Below are 24,085 nucleotides of genomic sequence, written 5' to 3'. Positions count from 1 at the left end.
TTCTCTTATAAGTCAAATATTAACAAGTCAAGTGTTAGGAATAGGTAGAGTTCAAAGAGCTGAAACATAAGACTTGCATGTAGGGGGCATAAGTTTGATCACTAGTACTGAATGGTTCCCTGAGCGCTCCAAGGAGCAGCCCAAGCATAGTAGGGTCTGACCGAAAAAGAAGTGTGAAATACATAGCCATTTAAAGTTACTCAAATCTCAAATTGTTCTTTAGTGTGTGTGTGTGTGTGTGTGTGTGTGTTTGGTTTTTTGTTTTTGGACCACACCTGGTGACACTCAGGGGTTCCTCCTGGCTATGAGCTCAGAAATCTCTCCTGGCTTGGGGGACCATATGGGACGGTGGGGGATCGAACCTCAGTCGGTCCTGGGTAAGCCCGTGCAAGGCAGACACCCTACTGCTTGCACCACCACTCTGGCCCCTCCTTAGCGTATATTTTTGTGCTTTATCTTTAAGAAAAAAAAATTAAAACAAATTAAATGAAATTAGTATATTTTAAAAATTAGGAAAAGGGAAGAATGTTTATTTTACCAAAATTACAAAACAAGATGATACTCTACACACTGAATGATTCTATTTCTCATGCAAACTATTCTACTAGGATGTTACACATTGTTGTACTTCAGGAGCATTCTGTTTTTAAATTTTTAGCTTTTGGATCAGATGAGGTCATGCCTGAGGGTTATTACTGTCAAGTCTTTGAGGACAACAGGATTCAGCTTGAATCCAGAGCTCACAGGACATAGTATACACTAAATGCAAAGTACAAAATGCAGCCCATTGAGCTGTCTCTCTTGACTCAAAAGTGGTTTTTTTTCTTTTTTTTTTTTGGAGGGGGCGTTCAGCCGTACCCGGTGACACTCAGGGGTTCCTCGTAGGTATGCACTCAGAAATCACTCCTGGCTTGAGGGACCATATGGGACGCAGGGGGATAGAACCACAGTCCGTCCTAGGTTAGTGCATGCAAGGAAAATGCTCTACAGTTTATGCCACCTCTCCAGCCCTAAAAGTGTTTCATTTTAATTTTGAAAGGTAAACTACAACGATACTCTGTACAATTGATTTCTTTATTTTCAAAATTACAGAAAGTTTTAATTAAAGCATCCTGAAGACAGGCACTCTGCTGCTGAAAGGTCCCAAGCCTTTCCAGAAGTCTTCACATATAGACTGGCTCCAGCTGACAGATGTAGACAACAAAGCCTATCAGTAATTAGAGTAATTAGTAATCACAGTTCTGGTTATCTGAGGCTCCTTTGCTACATATAACGTCTAAGAGTCAATGTTCTTAGTGGAAGACATAAATAAAGTGATATTCATTTCCAAAATCCTCCCCACACCTAGCATGAGGCATCAAAAATATTGATTAGAATTCACTGAATGTCATTGAAAATTTCACAAGATCAATAGTACATTTTTTTGTTTGTTTGTTTTTTTGGGTCACACCCAGCTGTGCTCAGGGGTTACTCCTGGCTCTAGGCTCAGAAATCACTCCTGGCTGGGGGTCGGAGAGATAGCATGGAGGTAAGGCATTTGTCTTTCATGCAGGAGGTCATCAGTTCGAATCCCGGCGCCCCATATGGTCCCCTGTGCCTGCCAGGAGCAATTTCTGAGCCTGGAGCCAGAAATAACCCCTGAGCACTGCCGGGTGTGACCCAAAAACCACAAAAAAAAAAAAAAAAAAAAAAAAAGAAATCACTCCTGGCAGGCTCAAGGGACCATATGGGATGCTGGAATTAGAACCATTGTCCTTCTGCATGCAAGGCCAATGCCTTACCTCCTATCTCTCCAGCCCCCAATAGTACATTTTTAAGCTTAAATTTAAAATGTGGTAAAGAAAAAAAAAAGGCATACAATCTATCAAATAGTTTCTATAACCAATCAAATATTTGCTAATTAACACATAACTAATTTTGCTTTGGTATGAAGAACTGAACCACAAATTGAACTTAGAATGTATTTTAAATTAGTGACTCATCCCTCATTCAGACTTTCAACTGTTAAATTCTTTATTTGTGAAATGAAGGAAGCATATCACCTTTTATAATCATTAGGATTAAATGAACTGGATAAAGGATATTAATGTACTGGAAACCTTACTGGGTTATTTTGCTTTTGCTTTATTACTCTAAAAGCATCTACAATTATTTTAGTTCTTATTAGTCCATCTACAATCTATACATTTAAAGAGAATATTCAAAATGTCATAAAAGTTCTATTCTCTACTGCTATAAAACTTACATCGTGAGCTGACAAGTTAAATAACTAGCGAGTATAAATATATTTTCATTTAATAGCCCATGTGGGTCAGTGGCTACAATGTCAGAAATCACATTTCTGTAGCATAAGAAAAACACAAACTTTTCATTGTTAAAACAAAATTTTTCAGAGATAAAAACTGTTTTCCAAGCTGGAGTGAAAGAACAGAACACAAGAGTACTTTCTTTAAATGCTGCTAACCTGGGTTCGATTCCCAGCATCCCATATGATCTTCCAAGCATGGCCAGGAATAATTCCTGAACAGAGAGCAAGGAGTGACCCCTAAGAACTACTGCATGTGGCCCCAAAACAAAACAAAACACAAATAATTTTCTCATAATTTTCCTTTTCTTCACTTTGTCAGTATAGATTAAGAAAGGGAAAAAATGCAATTTAGGAAGTGAAATTCCACTTTATAAAATAAGGCAAATGCGGGTTCCTAAAAATGTAAACAAAATATGCCTGAGACTGGCACATGCTAACTGCTTAGCAAATAACTATTAAAAAGACATGTAACAGACTGCTCTTTCATGCACATCTCAGAATGCTTGAATTAGTGGGTGGCCTTGCCTTCCAACATCACCAATAAACATAACCTCCTCCTTCCTAAGTAACCTCTGCTTAAATGAGTCCTCTGGGATAGGAAACATGTAAGTTCAAGACCCTCTGTCAGAAAACTATAAGCCACTAAGAGAGAACAGACAAAAGTTATACAAGAGAAATGAAAAATACACAGGGTTTTTTTTTTTCCTTTTAAATCATTGTGGTCAAAGAAGAAATAATAAAAAAAAAAAAAGACATCTGTAGAAAGAAGGAAACCATTAGCCACAGTGGTGTGAGGTTAATCACATACAAAGAAAGATTGGGGTGAGATTTTAGAAGAATGGGGAAGTCTTAAGAACAGTGCGACAGGTGGTGAGCAAATAGAGATCAGTTTGCTGATTGGGAAGATTCAGGAAGGAATGTAATAAGGGTTCATGAAAACCTTATAAGATTGGTAAACCAAAGAGCTTGAAGGGCTCCTGCAGGGTAAACAACAGGTTCTCTCTTAATCTGAGAAAAACACCATAGTTACAACAAAGTATTTGGTCATTCAGCCACTCAAAGCAGGTGTGTAGATTTTCATGTAGATAGATTGGGTTCATTTCTGACATCCCATCGGGTGTCCTGAATATCTCTCCAGGAGTGATCCCTGAGCAAGGAGTCAAGTGTAATCCCTGGGCATTTCTGAATGTGACCCTTAAACCAAATCAAAAAGCTTCCATGGAGCTTTTTTTCTTTAAGATTGATTAGAGTTAAAACATTGTTTCTAGGGGCCGTAGAGATAGCATTGAGGTAAGGCATTTGCCTTTCATGCAGAAGGATGGTGGTTCGAATCCCAGCATCCCATATGGTCACCTGAGCCTGCCAGGAGCGATTTCTGAGCATAGAACCAGGAGTAACCCCTAAGCACTGCCGGGTGTGACCCAAAAACCAAAAACAAACAAACAAACAAAAATTGTTTCTGTCCTAGAAGACTATCAAAAGCATTGATAATAAAAATGTGAGTATTTCAGAACAAAATATGAAACCAAATCTTGTAGTACTTTTAAAATGTGAGAAGAAGTGTGTTGACCACTAAGGTAAAAAGATAGTAATTAAAAACTAATAAATGATCAATCATCAAAACTTTATTTGAACTCCAAAGTACTCTCTGGTAGAAGGTACATGTACCAAATACACGAAAAACAGGAGGAAATTTAGGGGAGAAATCATAGCATTGTACTTTGCCTGCTGGCATGGAACACTTTCTTTCATACATGGATGTTTTCTATGAATGCTTACATCAATCACTTCTAGTTGAAATGCTGAATGAGCTGACATTAACCATCCCACTTTGAAATGTAGGACTGTTTTTGGAAAATAAATATACTTGCTATCTAAAACAAACCATCACTGAAATAAAAAAAAAACATAGAAAAAGAACAAACATATTTCATCATTTCCAATGATGGGGGCTGCGGAGGGATGGGGCACTAAGAGAGAATTGAAAACTTTAACTTGTCTATTGGTAACCACTTTTGCCAGAGAAATTTGTGACCAAGTATATAAAATATGTAAATGAACACAACTCATAAATTTAATTTAATACAAACTTTAAATGACACCCACAATCAGTTACAACAGGAGTGGATATTTTGCATCTTTTGGACCTTTATTAAAAAGGGACCATTTGGATTTTTATTACACAATTCTCCAATTTATTACACAATTTAAACCATATAATACAGGTAGACAAGTTGGGACCTCCTGTGAGAAGCAGAGCGATCTAACTAATCAGGTACCAGACCATGATTTTCCAAGCTTGATTTGGTCCTCAGACTAGCTGTTCTCCACTCAGTGATACAGAGAAACAACTCAAAAGGTGTAAGAACTAGATCTTGGATCACCTGAATCCTGAGTATAAGGGTGGGGCTTCAATCCCTTGCATTGCAAAATGCGTCCCTGGCAGCTCCTGCTATCTATATCACCGAATGTGGTTTCCAGCCATGACAAATGCAAGTGTGTGAGTACCACAGCTGGCCATTGGTGCCCCACACCAGCAGTAAGACAAACAGAATGTGGTCAAGCAATGCAAGTAATGAATGACAGCCCATCAAGTACATTCTAGTTATCATTGGCAAATACCATGGCAAGGTATGTGTGCACCACAATTTATGTGTGGAGAGCAGTTCAAGTAAATATGCGAGTCCCAAGCCAGGTATATGTAACTTCCTGTCATGAAACAATAATAGAGGCTAAAGGGAGACAAGAGATGGGACAATGATGACATTTTATTTAAAATCAAAAAAAGTAAATTTAAATGTTTCTAATATGCTCAGTAAAAATACTCTTAATTTTATAAACAAGGCATTATAATTTATCAAGGTTATACATGTAAGTTTAATTATTAATGTTTCATATAATTTTAGGAAAAAAGCAGGAAAAATTATCACTGATATCAGTCATTACATTCTTGGGCATTTCCTCCAGAAAAATGTACATTGACACTGACACAAATTGTAAATTGATTTATATTTTAAATAATAAAATAATAAAGTGTTTAGGAGCATTAAAAACTATTAAAACCAAGGAAATATTGTATCATAGAATATAAAAATGTAAAAGAGAATGAAACAAAGAGTTCTGCTACACTAGGCCAAAACAATTATGAATTTCCTGTTTTACAAGTTTTAATGTTTATTTTCACAACTTTATGATTGTAAATTAAATTGAGAAGCACCTTCATCAGGTGAATGGTTAAGCTTGGTACATCCATATTATAGAACTACTCAATAATGGAATAAAACAATTGATACATTGAATAATCTAGATCAATCTTTGATGAACTATTGTTCAGTAAAAAATAAATTCTTATATTACATATGATTTCACTTAAAAACAATATTAAAATGATTATAGAAACAAAATACAATTAGCACTTGGTAGGAATTAAGGGAGAAGTAGCTATAATAAGAAAACCTGAAGATAAGAGAAATAGTATTGAGGGGAAGGTAATTACTGCCACATGGCCAACCCAGATTTGAAACTGGCACCCATCTCGTTCCCTCAGCCAGCCACAAGTAGTTTCTGAGAGCAAAGCGAGGAAGGCCTGAGCACCACTGGAGAAGGCAAACACACACATGCAGACACAGATACACACATCCCCCAACCAATTAATTAAATTAAATTAAATGTTTTTAAAGGAAATGTGAGTAGCTAGAAAGATAAACTCAAAGAGTTGGAATATATGCTTTGCATTGTGGAAGGTCTAGGTTTGATCACAGGTAGCAAACACAGCTCCCCAAGCATAGTCAGGAACTTACCCCAAAATACAGAGCTGGGAGTAGGCCCCAAACAATGTCAGGTGTGGCTCCAAAAGCAAATAAAGAAACTGAGACCCTTTAAGCAATGGAAATGTCCTATAGTCAAGGCTAATATTCAGGATGTGGTACCAGGGTTTGTTTCTGCAAGAGTTTTATATTGAAGAGACTGGAGAGATAGTATTTGTGCATTGGGCGCTAGCCTTGCACACAACTGACCCAGATTCAATTCAAACACACCTGAGCTCCACTAGAAATGTTCCTTGAGAACAGAGCCAGAAATAAACCCTGTGTGTTTTGGGTTATGACTCAAAAAAAAAAAAAAAAGAAAAAGAAAAGAAAAGAAAAGAAAAGAAGTTACCATTGGAGGAAACTAGATAAAGGTAAATAGGATCTCTCTGTAGCACAAGTTTTTTTTTGGTTTTGGTTTTTGGTTTTTGGGTCACACCTGGCAGCACTCAGGAGTTACTCCTGGTTCTATGCTCAGAAATCGTTCCTCGTAGGCTCGGGGGACCATACGGGATGCCGAGATTCGAACCAATGACCTTCTGCATGAAAGGCAAATGCCTTACCTCCATGCTATCTCTCTGGTCACAAGTTTTTATTATTAATTCCTGCCCCTCTTTCCTTCCTTTTTTATGGATGTTGGTGGTGCTTATGGGATGACCTATCAGGCTGTATTGACCACTGAAGGTTATATTATACTCTACCAGTTGTGATAATTATAAACACATTCACCAAGGGTAGCACTTATTAGACCTTGTGCTGCTAGTCCATTTTTATTTGTAATCCTCACTGGAGTCATACACATTATGTGTTCTCCACATATCTGAATGCACTGAGACTAGAAATAATTTGTGGTGACAGTGATTAGATAAAAATCTGCACCAGGACTGCAAACTTGGCACACGTGACATCAGGTACTGAATCCACAACCTTACACTTATTCTTACAGTTATTCTAAGTCACCAGTCAGAATTTAAATAATCAAAAAATAAAAAGCTGAACTTAAAATTCTAATTTACTCAACTTTTAACATTGGTGAAGGAATGGTATAGGTCATACTCCCCCAGTGTTCAGGATTGGCCCCAGAGAGTGCTCAGGAAACCATAAGTGATGCTGGCAATTTGAACCAAGGTTAAGCCCCCTCAGTCACATCCAAGGCAAGCAAGAACCTTACATCCTATACTATCTCTGGCCCAAAATTTGAACACTTGGCGCCAATAAAGTGTTTAGTAGCACTAGGAACTATTAAAACCAAGGAAATACTATATAATAAAATATAAAAATGTACAATAAAATAAAACAAACAGATCTACTACATTCAAAAACAGTTATGAAGTTTCATGTTTTATAAGTTTTAATATTTTCACAGCTTTATGATTGTAATTGTTCTCATTATTTGACTTCCCCTTTGAAAAACTTCACATTTCACCTAAATTCTATCTCCAAAATTCATCACTGAGTAAACAAAATGGATGACTAATTCACAAAAGACAGCAATGTGGTCACCATCATACTGTTAAAACCTACAACACTTGGTTTGATGGCTGTAGATAAAATGTATTTTTTGTTTGTTTGTTTGGTTTTTGGTTTTTGGGTCACAACCGGCCTTGCTCAGGGGTTACTCCTAGCTGTCTGCTCAGAAATAGCTCCTGGCAGGCACGGGGGACCATATGGCACACAGGGATTCGAACCAACCACCTTTGGTCCTGGATCGGCTGCTTGCAAGGCAAACACCGCTGTGCTATCTCTCTGGGCCCAGATAAAATGTTTTAAGAGCATTATGTAAATTCAACTCATGGTATTTATAATTCAGGCAAATAAGGTCAAAATAAACATAAATCAGTGTTTCATATCTTTTAATTTACATTTTTAGTGAGGAATTTGTTGTAATGATTATTTTAGTTTTGGATTTGGGGCCACACCCAGCAGTGTTCAGGGCTTACTTTTAGTTCTGTATTCAGGGATCACGTCTGGCAGATTTGGGGGACCATATGGGATATCAGAGATCAAACCTTAGATCGACCACCTCCCCACAGTACTATCACTCTAAATATTTTGAAAATCTAGGAAAACAGCTTGCAAAAAAAAGAGAGGGTAGATTCCCTCAGACTAGTAGGTGAAGGTACTGCAAAATTAGAATCCAAGTTTATTCATTCATTTAAGTCATTGGAAAAAGTTACAGATCAAGACGAAGTGATAAAAGAAGTCTCTACTTGTCAAGAATTCAGAAGAGGAGGACCATGGGATTGCAAAACTCATATACTCCATTCACGTCTTAAAATAATAGATTGGAGGCTGGAGCGATAGCGCAGTGGTCGGGCATTTGCCTTGCACAAGGTTGACCCAGGACAGACCTTGGTTCGATCCCCGGCATCCTATATGCTCCCCCAAGCCAGGAGCATAGGCAGGAGTAACCACTGACACCAGGTGTGCCCCCGCCCAATAAAAAAAGTTAAATTGATGTTACTTCTTTGAAAAACTGTAATCAGTTTGAGCAAATGACTGGCAAAGAGCATTCTGGAAGATTGACAACTGGCAATATACTATCCAAAGATTACAGACTGACACATATTTTTGTCTGTTGATCGTTTCAGATATTCAACAGCTAAGTTGTTTATTACAGGTCTCAAAATGATAACAATTAAATGTCCAGTTGAGTTTCTGGATCCCTTATTCAATGATTCTTTTAAGCATCAAGTTTGTTGCTTACTTATTGACAAATTGACAATAAGTAGAAAATTCCCATCAATAAGTAGAAAATTACAACAAAAAAAAAGTGTAATTGAAGTTATGATTAAAAGCAAGACCTTTTGGGGCGGGAGAGATAGCATAAAGGTATGGCGTTTGTCTTGCATGCAGAAGGACAGTGGTTCAAATTCCGGCATCCCATATGGTCCCCTGACCTGCCAGGAGATATTTCTGAGTGTAGGGCCAGGAGTAACCCCTGAGTGCTGCCAGGTGTGACCCAAAAACAAACAAACAAAAAAAGAACCAAATAAATTAAGACCTTTTATTCTAGCAGGTAATAAAAGTGACTTCCAAAATATTTTTCTATTTATTCATAATATTGGAAGGGAATGCATTCAATAATAACAAATCAGAATTATAATGTCACAAAAATTGCGTAAGGATAAAAATAAAGCACAAAATAAATAAACCAAATTAGTACTATATGAAAATAAAAAATTAAAGCAACAATTAACTATAAATTATGGCTCTTTATAAATGATGAACTTTTCTATGTAATGGATCACTTTATAAGACAACGTGGTAAAGTATTTCAAGAATTATGACCAAAATAACCAAGTTCATGTTAAAACCTTTTCTGAAATTACTGTTTTATAATTGATAGGAAAAAATCTTTTTTAGATGCAGGCTTTTTAGCTAAAGAAAGCCACTGACAGTGGTTACTTGACCTGTTGTTCTGTGTTGTGATAATGTATCAAGTACACAACTGAGAAGTAGACTTAGCTAAAACCTAGGTAAAGCAAAGGCATTTTATAGTGAGCCTTGAACACAATTCTGCATGCTTATTTACTCACCATTTTCTAGGCCAGTTTTTCCCCAGCTAATGTGTCTGTCTTGTCATCCTCAACTTATTACAAAATTAATCACAGGTCCTCAAAGATGTATACTCTGTACTGAATCCAACACAAAGAATAGAAAAAATTGCCTGGAGGAAGTCATCAGTTTAGTCATGACGCCTATCACCAAATTTGATACAGAAGGAAAACTGAACAGAGACTGTTCAAATCTATCTCTTTTAATAGAAGTACCCAAAGCACAACTAATACTTCACACAAAATAGGACTCTACTCTGAAATATTCTAACAAAATTAATTTTGTTCTCCCTTCTTGCCTGGACTCAGAAGAAACTATTTCTACTCAGATACATTCTTTACCTTCCACACACATTGAGTCCAGTATTAGAAACAAAAGGCACTTCACTGCAAAGTGAAACTGGTTTCCATATCGGGAGAATGTTTACTTTGATTATGATGGTGAAATTTCAATCAATTACTATAATTAATAAAAATAAATCAATGGTGAATAATTAATAAAATTCATGTCACACACATAAAATGTACAATTGATTCTCCTCTCTAAAACAATGCATTGCCTTAGAAAAGGAAAACAATCGAAATACTTCTAAATGAGCACTGTGGGAGATAGTACTGGGCTGGAGTACATGCCTTGCATGTAAGAGACCTGGATTCAATCCCCAGAATCACATGGTCATCACCTTCAGGAGCAACTCTTGAGCACTGTGCAGGAGTAATCCCGAGCACTACAGGGGAAAAAACAAAATAACTAAAAATCACTCTAAATTACTGGTTATATGTTCACATATAAATGGATATAGTATTATGTATGTATATAAATATAAATAAACTGTACCAGGTTTTCCCTTTGTGGATTTAGGAGGATCTAGGAAAATTAATTTCTAACTGCTTAACAAACATTTTTTTTTTGAAAGAACACAAATTGAAATAAAATTCACCCTGTTGAAATTCACAATTTCTGAATACTGGCAAATGTAGAATTATATAGAAATGACAAGTACTTATATTTTATGAGATATGGATTGGTGAGTTTCTATAAATATAAAAGTACTCATTGAAAAGTAACAAGTTCCGGGAGTAGAGTCATCGCAGAGAGGAGTGTTGCCTTATAGGCAACTACTTCAGGTTTGATCCCCAACGTTCCATATAGTCAGGGAGACCTGCAAGGAACAATTCCTGATTGAAGGACCAGGAGGAGTAAGCAAGTCCTACACAGTGTTAATTATGAGGCACTTCTCCAAAAGAAAGGTTTTCAGAGTCACAATACCGTGTTTATTGTTAAATTTTCTTGAGGATAAATCAAATCATAACTATAGTAATCAGGTTTGTGAGGAAGTTTTAGGTTTTGGTTTTTAGGCCATACCTAGTAAGACCAGTGTCTTACCCACTGTACCCACTGTATTATCTCTAAGTCTAGTTATTTTTTTAGTCATTTTGTTTTAAGACAAGAGCCTTTAAACCATCCCCTAAATTTCTTTCTGTTCCCATCCTGCTTGGGAAAGAGTCTGAATAGAATATAAGCTTCAAATGTGCCTAGTAATCTGGATAGTAACAAATGATGCCAAGAAGGGAGCCACTGCTTCAGTTAGTATGGGGTTGCATGTTTGTTTAGCTGCAACACCTATATTTTCAGTAGCTGAGCATTTCAGGTATGCAACTTCAATTTTCTCTTCTTATCCCAGAGAGTAAGTTGTAATAAATCCTTGAGGAGAAAACAGTACATTCTTGCTGAGGAAAGAAATATAACACAATGAGAATGCTTGATATTTCAGGAGTCGTGAAATACAAGTACAAGAAGACTCTAGAGAGCATCTATTCCAACACCCTCATTTAACAGATGAAAAACTAGAGCCCAGAGGAGTTAAATGACTGGCTCCTGGGACATACACCTGCTTAGTAACACAGCCAGAACTAGCTGGAGAACCTTCTTTCTGATTATCTATTAACACACTGACACTGAAGCATACCACCAGTGGCTCAAACTTCGATGTGTATTAATGAATACAAATTACAGTGTCAGCATCAACATGTTAAACCATAACCTGATGGTTAAAAAACATCTTCCAAATTTCTCTTCAAATCTTTCTTGCTTTGGCAGTTTCCTATTTCGAATGTAATTAATTTTGGACAGAAAATGCAGTTTATAGAGCTAATTGATTGATATTTACACTTTCGTCATGTATTGACTATCAAAGGCACCAGTATAAAATTACCACTGCTTCAAATTACGAACACAATAGTCGCATACATATTTTAAGAGTATGTTTTATGTTTTCCATGTGTTACCACTTCTAGCCTCCAAAATATAAAATTATCAAGCCTTCACCATTTAAACATGAGTTTATCAAACCATGCTTAACCAAACCACTCACACATATTAGTTAGCTGTATTTTTATATATTCTTAAGTATTGTCTGCTTAAAGAAGTTATGACTCATTTAAAAAAATCCTCGTGTATTTCATTGTATTTCAATATTTAAAAGGTAACCTTTTGCAAACTATCAAGCTTATAATAATTTTTTGCTGGTTTATTTCCTCCCTGAAATTTATGTTCACTAAAGGTCACAAAATGCAAGACAATAATTTCTCTGGCTCGGGACTGATACTTGAGCACACAGGCAGGAGTAAGCCTGGTGTTGTCCCCAAAACAAACAAAAACATTTGCCTGGCTGACAGTAGATACTATACAAAGCATCAAAAAGGACTATAAGGGGCCGGAGAGAGAACATGGAGGTAAGGCATTTGCCTCTCATGCAGAGGATGGTGGCTCGAATCCCGGCATCCCATATGGTCCCCTGTGCCTGCCAGGGGCAATTTCTGAGGATAGAGCCAGGAGTAACCCCTAAGCGCTGCCGGGTATAACCCAAAAAAAAAAAAAAAAAAAAAAAGGACTATAAGATTAAAAACAGTAACTTTAATAAATAAACTAAGGACTAACCCAATGTCGGGTTCTGTTCTGTGTCTTTGCATGTATCAGCTCATTTAAAATTGACAATCAGGAGGTATATAGTGCTGGTAATATCTATAACCAAAATATTTTACAGATGTGAAAAATAATCTAAAAAGATTATGTAATTTACTAAACTATATACCTAGAATATAAAAGTAACAAGATTCTAGCTCTGACAGACTTGCTTTCCATACCACCATGTCACATTAAGTTACTCCTCTCTGGAACATCTAGTCAGTGAGAAGGCAAAATTCTCAAAATAACCTCTGGCCAAAACTGTGGTTAGTCCTGGACCATAGTGGTGCACAATAGTGGAGAAAACACTATGAGACTACACTGTCTTTCCATTTCTTCTCCAAATTATATTTTTGTTTAGGGGTCAAGCCCAGCATTGCTCTGGGAAACATACATGTTATATGGATTCAATCCAATGTTATGGCTACAGCCACATGGGAGGCAAGTAACTTAACCTTTGTACTTTCCAAGCCCCCAATTTTTTTTTAATTCCTTGTAGGAAATTATAGTGCTTACATACATAAAAAAATTTTAGGAAAACTTTTTTTCCCCTAAAAAATATACTAAGAACTTTGGGGAACTGAGATAAAATGTAGATTATCTCAAATCTGCATTAAGAAAAACATTTTGGAGTTTCATTTTGGTTTTATTTTGAAAGAGGGGTGATTTGGAGTGTGGGCACACCTGGTAGTGCTCAGGTGCTACTCCTGACTCTGTATATAGGGCTGATGATTCCTAGTGGTACTCGAGGAATCATATTGAATGCCAGGGACCGAACCTAGGTTGGCCATGTGCAAATGCACTTGCCAGTCTCTGATTTGTCTTTTCTTGGCCACACCTGGCAGTGATCAGGACTTACATCTGGCTCTGTACAAAGGCATCAACTCCTGGTGGAGCTCAAAGGAGACCATATGCAGCCTTTAGAATCAAATTGGGTTGGCAGCGTGCAAGGTAAGCACCTAACCTCCACAACCAGTTTATTTTAAAGGTGGAAGCTATAATCCTAATGTTCAATGATTTGCTGAGGTTTTATGGCATAGGTCACTGTCCAAATTTCTAAATTTTGGTGCATTCTATTTTTAATACTTGCAGTTTAAAACACAATTGATAGTGGGATTGAATGTTTTATACACCACTAGTTTTAAAAGTCGATCTGTAAGTGAGCTGAGAATATCTATGAAAACATAGAATCCAAATTCTAGGCCAGTATCTCACAATGTGTAAAGTAACTTGAGATATATAGTAATCCAACCACATAATTAATTATCTAGTTGGAGGCCTTCCAAGCCATATCTAAAGACCTGGAGCCAATCCCCGCAATTCTCAGCCAACCTTTCTGGAAGGTTGATTCCTGGGGGCCTAGAATGCAAAGGTTGCATAGGCTCTGTAGTGCTGGAAAGCACCAGACCCCAAAGTGCTAGGGGTTCTCCGGTATCCAGTGATGCTGGGGATAAGAGGTGGGCACTGTTGCACATGCTCCCAGGCACTGAACCAGGGTCAGATGCATGCAAAGCATCTGCACTAATCCTCCTACTTTCTTCAAGTCCAACACATGAACTTTCATGCAATTTTAATTCCAAATTAAGCCTTCAACAGTAAATGCCAATGTCTTTATTTCTCCTAAGTGGCTGATGTTTTCTGGGAAGGTTTCATTCTTTTTTAGGGAAGGGGAGCACCAAGGACTCATACATGTGAAGCATGAACTCTGTCACTGAGCTACATTCCTAAAATGGCTTATTTCTGTCTCACTGACACTATACTTCTGTGACGACAATGGTAGTGGAGCTGGAAATAGTGATAGTGGTGATTAGAGGAAAATATAATCAGATTTGGAATGAACAGTATAAACATACTTGCCCTCTTATACTACAGATAATGATAGACATCAAATACATATCTACTTCTAAGTAGAAACGGTTACAGATCCCCATTTCCTCTCGGACTTTTTGATTATATTATCTGCCAATAGGGATTAGTCACCTACCCATTAGCAGACTGGATCATCAAAAATACTTCCATACATAATTTAAAATAATTAGACTATTCCATATTTTTATATACTTTATAGTAGTAAAATCTTAATAGCCCATAGGGCCCAAAGAGAGAGTACAGCATGTAAGGCACTTGCCTTGAATGGAGCCAACCAGGATTTCTGTCATCCCATATAAACCCCTAAGTGATACCTGAGTGCACAGCTAGGAATAACCTGAGCATAAATGGGTACAGCCCAAATATCTAACAAAATTTTTTTACTAGTTCAAACTGGCATTTATGGGCCCGGAGAGATAGCACAGCGGTGTTTGCCTTGCAAGCAGCTGATCCAGGACCTAAGGTGGTTGGTTCAAATCCCAGTGTCCCATATGGTCCCCCGTGCCTGCCAGGAGCTATTTCTGAGCAGATAGCCAGGAGTAACTCCTGAGCGCCGCCGCCGGGTGTGGCCCTAAAACCAAAAAACAAACAAACAAACAAACAAACAAAAACTGGCATGTATCTGCAATGAATATAACATGTAAGACATGATAAACTTTTATTATGACTAAAATGAACAACAATTTAGCTAAAATTCTGGTGTATCAAGTTCATCTGAATAAAAAATAAGTTTAGACTAATGACAAATGGAATGTCTAGAACATTTCTAAATTTACTTGAAAAAACCATCATACAATATCCCCAAATTTAGTCAGGACAATTAAGTAATAGTACCAAAAGTGTAAATTCCACTTAAAGTGACACAACAAATACCTGAATGCTTCTCAAATGAAACAAGCAAGAGGGGCCGGGCGGTGGCGCTGGAGGTAAGGTGCCTGCCTTGCCTGCGCTAACCTAGGACGGACCGCGGTTCGATCCCCCGGTGTCCCATATGGTCCCCTAAGAAGCCAGGAGCAACTTCTGAGCGCATAGCCAGGAGTAACCCCTGAGCGTCACAGGGTGTGGCCCAAAAACCAAAAAAAAAAAAAAAAGAAACAAGCAAGAGGACATAATTCTTTGTAACAGGGGCCAAAGAGATAGCCCAGCAGTAAGGTGTTTGCCTTAGACGCAGAAGGACCGTGGAATCCCGACATCCCATATGGTCCCCTGAGCTTGCCAGGAGCGATTTCTGAGCATAGAGCCAGGAGTAACCCCTGAGCGCTGCTGGGTGTGGCCAAAAACCAAAAACCAAAAAAAAAAAAAAAAAAAAAAAAGAACAAAACAAAACAAAAAAAATTCTTTGTAACAAACAACCTGATCCTGTAATTTCTTCTGCTGGGCAACAAACTAATTTGTTGGTTACTATCCTTGCTTTTAAGACGTACAAGAAGGGGCCAGAGAGATAGCATGGAGGTAAGGCGTTTGCCTTTCATGCAGAAGGTCATTGATTCAAATCCTGGCACCCCATGCCTGCCAGGAGCGATTTCTGAGTATGGAGCCAGGAGTAACCCGGAGCACTGTCGGGTGTGACCCAAAAACCAATAAATAAATAAATAAATAAATAAATAAATAAATAAATAAATAAATAAATAGGAGAAGTACAAAAAGTCTAACAGTCACATATTAGTTTTCCTTTCTTCTCAGGATAGCTACCTGAAGTTACAATTTGGGTGTGAAAAAAACAGTTGCAGACAGGAGCAGTGGCACAGCGGTGCAGCATAGGGAGTTTGTTTGCCTTGACAGGCGGCAACACATGGCCAAAAGACACATGAAAAAATGTTCCACATCACTAATCATCAGGGAGATGCAAATCAAAACAACGATGAGATACCACCTCACACCCCAGAGAATGGCACACATCACAAAGAATGAGAATAAACAGTGTTGGCGGGGATGTGGAGAGAAAGGAACTCTTATCCACTGCTGGTGGGAATGCCGTCTAGTTCAACCTTTATGGAAAGCGATATGGAGATTCCTCCAAAAACTGGAAATCGAGCTCCCATAGGATCCAGCTATACCACTCCTAGGAATATACCCTAGGAACACAAAAATACTATACAAAAACCCCTTCCTTACACCTATATTCATTGCAGCACTATTTACCATAGCAAGACTCTGGAAACAACCAAGATGCCCTTCAACAGACGAATGGCTAAAGAAACTGTGGTACATATACACAATGGAATATTATGCAGCTGTCAGGAGAGATGAAGTCATGAAATTTTCCTATACATGGATGTACACGGAATCTATTATGCTGAGTGAAATAAGTCAGAGAGAGAGAGAAAAACGCAGAATGGTCTCACTCATCCATGGGTTTTAAGAAAAATGAAAGACACCCTTGTAATAATAATTTTCAGACACAAAAGAGAAAAGAGCTGGAAGTTCCAGCTCACCTCAGGAAGCTCATCACAAAGAGTGATGAGTTTAGTTGGATAAATAACTACATTTTGAACTGTCCTAATAATGAGAATGTATGAGGAAAATGGAGAGCCTGTCTAGAGTACAGGCGGGGGTCGGGTGGGGAGGAGGGAGACTTGGGACATTGGTGGTGGGAACGTTGCACTGGTGATGGGTGGTGTTCTTTACATGACTGAAACCCAAACACAATCGTGTATGTAATTAAGGTGTTTAAATAAATTTGAAAAAAAAAGAGAAAAAAAAAAAGAAAGGCGGCTAAGCTAGGACAGACCTGGGTTTAATCTCCAGGTCCCATATGGTATGGAGTCAGGAGCGATTTCTAAGCATAGCCAGGAGTAACCCCTAAGAGTCACCAGGTGTGACTCCCCCCCAAAAAAAAAGGAAAGAAAGAAACAGTTGCACAAATTTCTAATTCTTCCCCCTTGCAATGCAGAAAAGGCACTACAAAACTATTTTAACCAAGTTTAAAGTGATATAGTAAAGTGGGTAGGTTGTTTGCCTTGCACATGCTTGACCTGGATTTGATCCTGGACTTCCCTCCAAGACCTGCCAGGAATAATTCCTTAGTTCAGAACCAGGAGTAATTCCTGAGCATTCATTCTCAGGGGAGTGACCCAAAAACAGAAAGGAAAAAAAAATTTAACACATTAAAGAAGTAATTATCTCCTAGTAACTGAAAGTGTGAAGGCAACTTTCCAAAGTAACATACAATTCAACTGATGTCTTAGAATAACTCTAGAACAAGTTCTATTTAATCTTTCAATTAAGAAGACTAAAGTTAAAATATCCACTTTCGAATTATGCAAATTAGGGGTTCACTCTTTGTTGAAATGGGTAATACAGTCTGAATATATAGCCTTCTCATAATAGCTTAACATTTGTAAGGTGAGAGACTAGTTGTGCCAAATAACTGTCATATTCCAAGATATGAAAATTCTGTGTTTAAGTTGAGTTCTGGCCAATAAGACATCAATTATTCCATTAAAAATTGTGAACAAATGTTTTTAATAATAAAGTATCATTATTGTTATTGTGCTTAAGCCACACCTGGTAGGGTACCTTCTGGCTTTGCACTCAGGGGGACCATAAAGAATGCCAGGGATCAAACCCAGGTTAGCTATATGCAAGGCAAACATGCCCTACCCACTCATGCCCCCCAAAATGTCAAGTCTTTTAATTAAGTTTACTTCCCTGATTTGTATTTCAGAAATTACAGTTTGAGTTAATATAGGGTTAATTCAAATGCTCAAGGTCATAAAACTGCTAAGATTTTTATTAAGCTGAGCTTGATAGTAGTGTCATTAAATTCAAATGTTATCAAAACTCATTCAGAATCCATTTTTTCTTACCTAAATGTAACTACAATAATGCATATAACATATGCAATAGATAACATAAATGTTCTTTCTCCTGGGTGAATGTAAACTGCTCCTAATTTCTGCATGCCTTCTGTTATGCTTGACTCTGCTGCTCTCTTATCTTTCTTTATAAAAAACAGTACAAGCAGGAATTAAGATAACTGGACATGTACTTCTCCAGTGTAGTATATTCAGCATAACATGTAAGACATAAAATGCAGCACCTTCTGCTTATATAATAGTGGGGGTTGGGAAGGAATGTACTTTGGTAATAAAAAAAACAGTTATAATTTTCTATTGTTAACAATCACCAGGTAAAAAACACCCTCCCATCAAATATTGACAACAGAATATATTTCTAACTGAAAGTCTACCTTTACTTAAGCAAACAGAAGTATATGCATTATCAGTCACATAATATTTACATGCTTGAACACATTTTAAATTTTAATGTGAAACTCTAAATATGCTTTACTTTCTAATCTTCACAGCAGATCAAACAGGCACGTGTTAAACTATATTGTAATGTGTTATTGTTACATAATAAGTTTCCTGTTGGCTTCGACAAATACTTCCCAATATCCTACTGTTACTCTAAATTAGAATTTCAAATTAGGTGTACTGAAGAGACACATATCTGAAAACCCATGTAGCCAAGATATAACCTTTCACAATATTTTTTTATTTTTATTTTTTCTTTCTATTAGGTTCTTAACTAAAAGGCTTTTATCTACTGTTCAATGCCTTTAATCATACAAGTAGATGTTTGAAGACAGCATTGTCAACTTACTATTTTACCTGAATCTGATACAAAGTAATCATATGTGGAGAGGCTTAAAATAAACTGCAACCTCTGAAACGAACTGTGTCAAATAAACCCCTATACTTTCAACATTCAGAAACACTTATCTCTCACACCAATTGCTTTCATTTCTATGTTGCCATTTTCCATTACTATTTCACAGGAATCAAAAAATGTGGATACTTTATTATAGCAATACACCGTTTTTAAAAAAGAGAAACACTCTTTCACATTACCTCTTAAAATATAAGCCTCTAGGCTCAATTTTAGAGACCTGCCTTCCATTACAATGTTGCTTTTCTAAATTAAGAAAGATAAAACAGGACCCAAAATGTACAGTAATCATTACCAATTTTATACGTCATTATTCTTCTCTAAAAGTTGTAGGGCTGTAATTAATTTTTTAAATCAGTAGCATAACGAGAAATAGCTGCTACCTCAACTATTCAGTTACTTACATCTTGACATTATATAGTTGTGTTATCCCTCAGTTACTTCCAATGGTAACTGACACGCCCCGAATTTAACTGTACCAGACAGTTCTATCTGTCCCATCGCTGACCAAACACTGCTTCTCTGTTTCTATTCATTATGTATTATAAGAGATCCAAACACAGCTCAGCAGGACAAGAAAAATGACAAGTCTTATGACAGACAGCAAAGTGTTGAATTCAAGATCTCTTGCAGAACATTCCCGTCTATGAGCATTACCAGACATTTTTTTTTTGCGTGTGTGATAAAGCTAGAAAACATTTGGATGCCAGCTCAAGACTCTAAGTAGCTTTCTGCACCCTTTGCTGCAGAAAACCCTCGTTTAAAAAAAAAAAAAAAAAGTCACTACTCGAATCCTGCAAAGCAAACTTGCCAAGAACCTTGTGCAATTCCCAATAACCTTGGCTACTCCGCAAGCGGTTCCCAACGCACAGTTCTGAAGACCAATGCAGCAAAAACACCCAGTGGAGAGAGGCTAACTGCCTTGCTTTCCCCTAGGCCGCCCTCTCTGCCGCATGGAGAGAGAGAGAGACTGGGAGAAGAGAAGAGTGGAGCTAAGGCTCACCAGCTCCGAGAAGATGCTCCGGTGACCTCTGTCTGGCTAGGTGGCAAGAGCAGGGCCAGCAAGGCGCTTAGCACGGCCACGGCGGGCCGACCGGACTTCGCCCCTGGTGCATTCCTCGCATTCCTGCAACCATCGGTCGCCGGTCCAGGATCCCCCCTGGACACACACACACACACACCTGCCTACTGCTGCGCCTTGAGCAGTCACTGCCTCCGCGGCGCCACCGCTGCCCGTGCTCTGTCTGTCGCACTCAGCCAGCTCGCAGCCAAATCCAATCCCGGCCCCGCCGCGCGCCCCCTGGCTTTCCAGGTTGGGGGGTTGGGGGAGCTTGGGGGGGGGGGGGGAGGCAGAGGGCCAGCAGCAGCTCCGGCGGCAGGCCAGGGACACCGGATCCGCCTAGGGGGGTGTCTCAGCTCCCCGCTTCAACTCCTGGCAAGGGGGAGAAGGAAGCGGCGGCGCAGGGAAGGCAGCGCGAGGTTGGGGAAGTGCGAGGGGTGGAGCGTGGAGGACACCGGGAGAGGAGCTCGGGGCGCACTAGCCGGAGAGGGAAGAGGGGCGGGCTGGACAGGCGGCAGCTAGCGCGGGGTTCGAGGGGGCAAACGTGAGAGCCGCGTGCAAGCATCAGGGGCGTGGGAGCCCGGGAAGACTCGTAAAGGGCTGCAGGCGCGGCGTGCCAAGGCAGGCGGGCGCCCCGGGGTGCCGGGGGACGCGCGGGGCAGCCTGCCAGGCGGGTAGGAGTCGGGGGAAACCTCGCAGCACAGAGCCGGGCAAAGCAGGCACCGCGTGGAGTTGCAAGTTCAGGACTTGGGAGAGGATGGGGAGGCAAGTGTCGGGGGGCGCCGGATCCGAAATCCCCGACGTCTCGGAGGGTTCGTGTCGTGTCCTGATGCAGGGGAGAGACCCGGGAGGAAAAACCCCACCAGGAAAAGCAAATGGAGGGGGAAAGTTGTGCGCCTGCCGGGTGCGGGGGATGGGAGCAGGCAGGCGAGTGCGGGCAGGAACACGAGGCGGGGCAGGAAAGCTGAGGCGGCCGCGAGGCAGGCGGAGGGGGGACTGAGTGAACGGGGAGGGAGGCCGCCAGCACCCCCAAGCAGGGGGCACCCTCCAAGGCAAGTCCTGGGGCGCGGGGCGTTGCAAGGCCGGGGGTGTCTCGCGAGCTGCCCTCCCGCCCAGCCCGACCCCACCACTTACTTTCCAGGTTAGGCAGCAGCTGTCGTAGCTCCGGGGATCAAGGGACATCGGCGCCGAGAGGGTCCCCAATGCAGCACCCCCCCCCCAATGTTAAAAAAAAAAAAAAAAGAAGAAGAAAGTGCCAGGGCCAAAAGCTGCCCAACCCCTCCCGCCCCTCCCGCCCCTCCCCCGGAGTGGCTCTCCCACCACCCCCGGCGGCGGCGGCCAAGTCGCTCCTCTAGCCGGTGCCCATGGTGCCCACGCTGGGGCGGCCGGCGACGACAGACTCAGCCCCGGAGCCCCCTCTACTGCCCAGAGGCCGCCGCCGCCTGCCCGCCCGAGCGCCCGCCCCGCCGCCCAGCCGCCCAGCCCGCCTGCCAGCCAGACCCGGGCTCCCGGGAACGTCAGCACGCCGCCGTCTCCGGACCCCGCTCCCCGCCAAGGCCATTGGCCCCGAAGAGAAGGCTGGCCCTCCCCATTGGCCCGGCCCGCATATTGAATGGGCCAATGGGAACCGCGGTCTCAGGTCGCCATGGAGACCGATGCTGTTAGGCGTGCGAGGGGGAGAGGAAGGGCTGGGATGAGATGGGGAGTGAAGCTTCTTCCAAGGTGTTTCTCTGGCTTGGGGCCCGCCCGGGAGGGGAGGAGAGAAAGAAGTGCACCGGGGGATTCGCAGATTCTGGCTGTGATATTTGAGGCAACTTTTGTTTTGCCCCTTTTTTCCCCCTCTCAACCCCTCGCTGTGGTTCCGGGTAGGGCTGGCCTCTCTGGCATAAATGAAAGAATAGCATATTCTTCAAAATCTTCTCAAGTGAGCGTTTCTCTTCTTTATTTTTTTTTCTGCCTCTGAGTGGCCTTGAGGCTCCCTTTGACCTTTGACATGTGTGCTGCAGCAGCTTCTCCAGGTGAGTTTGCATTCCATCCCTGACATCACAGCATCCCTCACTCCCCCACAGTCTCTTGAACGGTCCATTTCAATCATTTCTTCATCCTTGGAATGGAGCGTCTGTCAAAATTGTGGTTCTTTGAGGCAGAGCTATAAGCAAGGCAGGATGGAATGTGTTTGACTTGCACCCAGCCAACTCGGGTTTGATCTCTTGTACCCCCATAAGGGTTCCCTGAGCACTGCCAGTAGTGATTCCTGGGCTCAGAGCCAGGAGTGAGTGACACTTGATCATCACTGTGTGTGGCACCCAAGCAAACCCAAAATTGTGCTTCTTCAAACCTAACCGTACCTAAAGAAGTTTCCAAGAGGATTGCCTTTGTGGGCTATTTTGGTAAGAAAAGAGACAAATGCGTTGTATGAATTATGTCATCAGAGCAGTACATAAGATAGTGTTCTCCAAAGCAAACCTCTAATCTGTCCAGTGAAAGATATTTATTAAACACTCATCTGTGTGTGCTCTTGGCACTGTGAGCTTCAAAGGTTGAAGGATAGGAAGATAGGTTAGTCCCTCATGCTCTCCCATGATTTCACAAGAGAATGAAGGGAATTCATTGGGCCAGGGATTTTGTATTCTAGATGACTCCCAATTTATCTCTAAAGATTGATAATGAAAATTACTGAGACATGGACTCAGTCCATACAAAACTTTTCAACTTTATTAATCTCTGCTTTTGGATAAAATCACTGTTGATATCAAATGCATTCGGGATTAATTTTCACATTAGATGCTGACAATTAAATGAGATTTCATGAATATATTAGGTATTTAGGCATTATATTGCTCTATCATAGGTTCATAGGTTCCTTCTCCTAGTACTTTTGTCATTTTATACAAATCCTTTTTGAGCAAGAAGACTACATTTATATTACTTCCCCTCAAAATGAAGGGACCATATTGTTGTAAAAAAAGATGACTGGATTTTGGAATCCAAAAAGAAATAATTGAAACTTGTTGAGACAAACAAATTAATGAATGTGTAATCTACATATGTCTACTGCCCCAAATTTTAACTAAGATAATATCCTTTGCTAATAATTTTTAATCTTACTATAATTGAAAATTGCAAAAGTGGATTGGTATTGCTATATGATATCCTGAATGGGAAAAATAATAAACATCTCATCATTTGGTGTAAAATTTTAATTTACTTGACAATTCTCTGCAGGGTTTATCTGGGCGGGCAAAACAGCTGATCGTGTGTGTGTGTGTGTGTGTGTGTGTGTGTGTGTGTGTGTGTGTTGTTTTCCCAAACAGTTCCAGAATTTAGATGAAACAGGGATTATGAAGTACTCTCTCATGACTTAATATCATGGAAACTCATGTTCAGCCTTCTACCTTTGTATTTCTGTTAGAGGTAGAAAAACAAAATGTAAATTATTGTAAGACTTTATTTCTTGAGGGATAGCTCAATGGACTGGGTGTATGTAAAGGATTCAGCCTAGCTTTGTTCCCTGGCACAACATGGTCCTCTGAGCACCTCTAGGAGAAGCATCCTACTACACTCAGAGTCAGGAGTAAGCCCCTAGGCACTGCCAAGTGTGCCCATACCCCATATATCAGCACAAGAAGATATAATTTGATTTTCAAAAAAATTTTTTTTAGTTTTTTTTTGGGGGGGCCACACCCATTTGATGGTCAGGGGTTACTCCAGGCTAAGTGCTCAGAAATTGCCCCTGGTGGGCCCAGAGAGATAGCACAGCAGCGTTTGCCTTGCAAGCAGCCGATCCAGGACCAAAGGTGGTTGGTTCGAATCCCGGTGTCCCATATGGTCCCTGTACCTGCC

General features: G+C 40.1%; 1 protein-coding gene across 6 annotated transcripts in view; it reads right to left on the bottom strand.

The window, feature by feature from the left end:
* The window catches only part of PKP4 (plakophilin 4), a 292,898-nt gene extending 271,435 nt beyond the window's left edge, over positions 1–21,463 (bottom strand). For all 6 annotated transcript variants that reach the window (XM_049773094.1, XM_049773098.1, XM_049773095.1 and 3 more), the window contains exon 1: positions 21,377–21,463. The gene's annotated coding sequence lies outside the window, so the exon portion shown is untranslated. The remainder of the gene's footprint in view (positions 1–21,376) is intronic.
* Between the last annotated feature and the right edge of the window lie 2,622 nt (positions 21,464–24,085).

Source organism: Suncus etruscus, chromosome 5, assembly GCF_024139225.1.
Source record: "Suncus etruscus isolate mSunEtr1 chromosome 5, mSunEtr1.pri.cur, whole genome shotgun sequence".
NCBI lineage: Eukaryota > Metazoa > Chordata > Mammalia > Eulipotyphla > Soricidae > Suncus > Suncus etruscus.
The sequence above is the reverse complement of the archived record's forward strand: the minus strand, read 5'-3'. Positions and strand labels throughout refer to the sequence as shown.